Here is a 6,000-nt window from a genome sequence, read left to right as displayed (position 1 = left end):
TAAGGGGAGATAAGACACCTATGAATGAGAATAATACATGGGTTGGGTCAGGAATCCCCAGCTTTCTCTGAAACAAGGGACTGAAGGGATTTCAACTTTCTGAAAGGACAGTCACCCTCTCTCTTCCTAAAGAAGGAGAGGGAGGAGTAACTTTACTAGAGGTGAGAAGAGAATGAAGGTACTGAAAGAAGGAAGTTAGAAGCTTTAGCAGCTGAAATAAGTGAAGTAAGAGTGAAATAAGGTTAGATATGTGGGTAGGAGAGAGATTTGGAGGGCCTTGAATGACAGACTAAAGAGTTCATCTTTTATGATATGGGAAAATAGGGAGTGAGATAGTCAGACTTGAATTTTAGATTGATTCTGGCAGCTGTGTGAAAGATAGATTAGAGAGGAGAGATGAGGTGAGGAAAGCAGGTAGGAGGCTATTGCAATTATCTGGTAAGAGATAAGGGGAAAAAAATAAAAATAAATAAAAATAAAATAAAAATAAAGATATGAGGGGAGTATGAGTAAGGGTGGTATCTGTGTAAGTAGAGAGAAGTGGATGGATTCAAGAGATATGGGTGTGGGATGTACAAAGAGGTCAGTGAACTAGCACTTACTATGTGTCATGGGGATATAGTGAAAGAGAGGGAAGAGTCAAGTATGACACTGTGCTTTTGAGCCTGCTTTAGTGGCTCTGAACAAACCCCCAAGATGTTGGTTTGTGGCATCCGTTAAGGTTGTGCTGGAACTAAACCATTTCATCTCAGAAATCAGAAAATGCTATAAATCAGGATTTAGTTTATTGTTTTGCTGATTATCTAGACATAAGAAAGTGAAGGAGAAAATGTTAATAATGCAGATTAAACTTAAAAGTATGGTATGGGAACATTTCTTCTGGAAAGGTAGTTGTTAAATATTTACCGGCAGATCCCTCAAATACCCCCTGAGAAAATGGGGCTGGGGACATTTTAGAGGAAAATGTACAGGAAACTAAGACAGTTTTCATAGCAAACTGTCATAGTAAGTAGTGCTGCTATGTAGCTAATTTTATATTTAAGATTCTAGAGGGAGAAATATCAGTAACACTGAATCTGCTCAGGGTATTTTCACTATGTGGCAGAATATTCCCAGAACCCTTTTTTTCAGGAGTGGGAAGGTGTATGGTCACTGTGCCACCTTGTGGCCATGGTTGGGAAATGCACCATTCAAGGCCAACCACCCCTCTCCACCCCTCCTTCCCTGATGCCTCAAATATCAGCCTTGTCTAGGACAGGGTTGATCATCCCAACTCTTAGAGCTAATAAATTAGACAGGAAAGGACATAGCTAAAGTTCTTAACTCACTGACTGGCCCACTGCCTTTAAAAGGCATAAGATAAGTATCTTAGGTTATTGGCTCTCTAGGCCCTGATATCACATAATGTAGATCAGGAAGTGTCTCAGGAGACACCTAGGAGGAGACAGAACCCAGAACTCTATGCCAACTTCATATTTTTGCCTACAGGTAGTCCTGTTTGATTGGGGGATGGGTATGTGATGTGATGCACAAAGGCAACTCAGCATAGTGTATCGAGATCTGGCCAAAGAATCAGATCCCATCTCTTTTATATATTGGCCACATAGCTTTGGGCAAGTCACTTAACTCCTCACTGTCATAGTCTCTCTGAGACTAGAAGTTGTAGAAAGAGTATATTAATTATATTAATCATATTAATTAATTATAATCAGCATTATAAAAGTTCCTTACTATACCACTGAACACATAAATGAATTGTAGATCCAAACATACACATACACACATATATACAAATTTAGACACATATGTACCTGTGCGTATCATCTGTGATGAATCCTTTCCCTTCTGACTCCCATCCCCAATACACACACATATACTTGACAACCCTGAGCCCACCTAATTCCTATTAATTCTATTTCCATATCTCTCCCAACCCCTTTTCTTCATCCCTAATACAAACATCATAGTTCTGGTCTTTGTCACCTCTTTTCTGGACTAGTCACATAGATTCATAACCTAGCTCCCTGCTTCCAGCCCTTCCTCATTTGAACTGATCCTATACATAACAGTAAAATCTTCTTAATGTATATTGTATTGCATGATCCCTCTCTTCAAAGAAACCATCAGTGGTTCCCTTTTAATTATGAATAATGCTTTAAAACCTTAGCTTGGCATTTAAAGTTCTCCCTAGTATCTTCTCAACTTATCTTGTCATCATGTCTCACTATTCTCACTCACCCAACAGGGAAATCAATTTGAATAACTTGACCTTCCTAAAACACAGATTTTCCTCATTCTATACCTTCACTCAGATTGTTCCAAAGATCCAAAATCTCCAAGTTTAAAATGTTATCCATTATCGGGGCAGCTAGGTGGCACAGTGGATAAAGCACCAGTCCTGGAGTCAGGAGTACCTGAGTTCAAATTCGGCCTCAAACACTTGACACTTACTAGTTGTAGGACCCTGGGCAAGTCACTTAACCCCAATTGCCTCACTTTAAAAAAAAAAAGAAAGAAAGAAAGAAAAGAAAAGAAAAGAAAATGTTATCCATTATTTAGGGCCTAACTCCAATGCTATTCTTTCCATGAAACCTTCTCTTAGCACTCCAAACAGAATCTTTCCTCTTGACAGCCACAGCCCCCTTTGTTCCTCTTTTATGGAACTTGTAATATGCTGCCTTTTATTATCTCTTCTTGTTATCTGAGTACGTGGCATCTACTAGACTGTATACTCCTTGTGGGCAGGGACCATGTCTTCTTCATCTTCATATAGTCATTCTAACCCCCCTCCCCCAAATTCCCATCTCAAACCTAAGCACAATTCCTTGCCCAAGGAATCCAAATTCCTGGAATGCTTGAGGTTATTTGTCTTTATGTAGCCCCTAGGAACATCCTCCAACTCATATGTCCAGTAACCCAAAGAGCGATACTTTAGGACTGGGGGCAACTAGGTGGTGCAGTGGATAAAGAAAGCACTGGCCCTGAAATCAAGAGGACCTGAGTTCAAATCTCACCTCAGACATTTACTAGCTATATGATCTTGGACAAGTCATTAACCCCAATTGCCTTAAACATCCGGGGCCATCTCCAGTCATCCTGATAGATATCTTGCCACTGGACCCAGAAAACTCTGGAAGAGTGAGGTTGGTGACCTTGTACAGCCCTCTCTCCCTTAAATCCAATTCACTGCAAGTCATGACCTCACCCCCATGTCCTCTTGGAGAACGAAGGACAAATAGCAACAACAACAACTTCAGGGCTAAGGTATTCTATAGATCTTCATCCACTAAAACCATGATTCATAGACCCACATCAATGTTTCCTTTTATTAGTCAGTCAAAAGATACAATTTGTTCCAAACAAAGGCATTTTTATATTAATAATAGTTTTTGGTGGGGCAATGAGAGTTAAGTGACTTGCACAAGGTCACACAGCTAATGTGTCAAGTGTCTGAGGTCAGATTTGAACTCAGGTCCTCCTGAATCCAGGGTCAGTGCTTTATTCACTGTGCCACCTAGCTGCCCTAAGGCTTTTTTTTTTTTTTTTTGGTGAGGCAATTGGGGTTAAGTGACTTGCCCAGGAACACACAGCTAGTAAGTGTTAAGTGTCTGAGGCCGGATTTGAACTCAGGTCCCCCTGAATCCAGGGCTGGTGCTCTATCCACTGTGCCACCTAGCTGCCCCCCCAAGGCATTTTTTAAGAAAAAAATATTTTGCCCCATAAACCTGCGGTACAAATACATATACCATCCAGAAGACTGGATACATGTAAAGATATGTATGGAGAAGAGTGTACATAGGGAAAATACGTAACCAGCATATGCAACTCATGCATTTGATGCATCAGGACAAAAGATGTCTTCTGGGCATATAATTGCACTGCTCCCACTGGGCCTTCTCAGCTGGATGCACCATCTCAGCCATCCATAGTTTTGCTAGCCCGGCAGTCTCTGCCAGATGCAGCTGGGCACGGCCTCATTGGGCATGCAGGGGCAGAACTGTTCTCTGTGTGCAGGCCCTGACTTCGGCTGAAGCCTTTGGCTATAGGGCTACCTCTTCCTCATGAGAAAAGTTGGCTCTCTCCTTGTGCTTTAGTTCATACGCCAGAGGCTTTTCGACAGTCCTTTTAGAAAAGGAGCTGTGTACCCGATTCATGCGCTTTTGCCTTTCTCTCTATCCCCAGAGCTTAGCATAATGCCTGGCACACGGTAAGGACTTAATAAATGCTTCTTGCCTGACTGATTGACAGTAGCATAGACACCTTGTCAATAAAGCAGCTGTCTTTGCTTCATCCATAAGATCGGCAAAAAGCCCCAAGGGGAAAAAAAAGCTCTTTTTGGCTTTTTTTTCTTTTCTTCATAAAATGGCATTTCTGTTTCCTTCCTGAGCCTTGGCTAGAAGACAGTTCATCTTCAGCGGGAGATGCTTTGCCCAGGGCAGGAAGCTCATTAGGATACAGAGCAGTGTTCTCCCTGCTGGCGAGCGCCCTCAGGCTTAGTCTTTTCTTTGAATCAAACTTTTTGGTCCTGAAGTTTGAGTCTTTCAGACTGTGACCACAATCAAGGTTAGGACATTCCCTACATTTGGGGTCTTTAGCTTTGGAACTTCAGACTGTACCTGGTTATTATCTATGTAATGGTTCCTTGCCTAGGAACTACTTAATAGCTGTGAGGTTTGGGATTCCTCCAATTTTTCAACCCTAGACCCTTTCTGTTTTCTCATGTAGATGAGTCAGTAGGGAAAAGATGTAGCTATAGCCAGGGAGCAAGGTCATTGTCTCTCCTACCTAGCTAACCATATTCCTGGAGTTTCATGTGCGTATACAGCCAGCCAAGGACAAGAGAGGATCACTTTTTCGTCCATATCACAAGCACCTAGCCCAATGTCATGCACATAGTAGGTACTTAATGAATGTTTGCTGGCTTGGATTGTCTGGTAGGTGATTGTTGTTCAGGTGTTTCAGTCACATCCGACTCTTTGTGACCCTATTTGAGGTTTTCTTGGCAAACATACTGAAGTAGTTTGCCATCTCCTTCTCCAAGTCTTTTTTTTTTTTAAAGTGAGGCAATTGGGGTTAAGTGACTTGCCCAGGGTCACACAGCTAGTAAGTGTTAAGTGTCTGAGGCTGGATTTGAACTCAGGTACTCCTGACTCCAGGGCCAGTGCTCTATCCACTGCGCCACCTAGCTGCCCCCTCTCCAAGTCATTTTACAGATGAGGAAGCTGAGGCAAACAGGGTTTAAGTGACTTGCCCAAGGTCACATAGCTAGTAAGTATCTGAGGCTGGGGGCAGCTAGTTGGCACAGTGGATAAAGCACTAGCCTTGGATTCAGGAGTACCTGAGTTCAAATCCGGCCTCAGGCACTTGACACTTAACTATCTGTGTGACCCTGGGCAAGTCACTTAACCCTCATTGCCCTGAAAAAAAAAGTAAGTGTCTGAGCCTGGATTTGAACTCAGGTCTTCCAGACTCCAGGCACTTTATGCCATCTAGCTGCCCCCTCTGTAGGTACTTAATAAGCATTAATTGGAAAGGGTAGAAAAGTATATAGGTCTATGGATGTATAAGGAAAGGCAACATGCACTAGACATGGTCTTTGATATATGATCCTATTATAATCTTTTCTAAACTTTGGGAGTGACCTATGGATTGGGTTGGATTATTCTGATTTTTGAAGTGATGAAAACTGTATGAAATTGTTCTCTTTCCCTCAATATGGATAGAAGATGGGAAACAATGAAATAAGTGGTCAATTAGACAGACAGACAGACAGACAGGAAGGTAGGTAGATACAGTCATTTATAAGCACTCATTATATGCCAGGGAGTTGTGCTAAGTAATAAAGTTACAAATACAAACAAAAAAGAGAGTCCTTACCCTCAGGGAATTTATATTCTAATAGGAAAGGCAACATGTAAAAGAGAGCTAGAAAGGAGAAGAGCTTTGAAAACATTTTTTTTAAAAAACCTAACAGGGCTAATGCCTAAATTCTGAAAGCAA

Source organism: Dromiciops gliroides, chromosome 2 (genome assembly GCF_019393635.1).
Source record: "Dromiciops gliroides isolate mDroGli1 chromosome 2, mDroGli1.pri, whole genome shotgun sequence".
NCBI lineage: Eukaryota > Metazoa > Chordata > Mammalia > Microbiotheria > Microbiotheriidae > Dromiciops > Dromiciops gliroides.
This window is presented reverse-complemented; position numbering follows the sequence as displayed.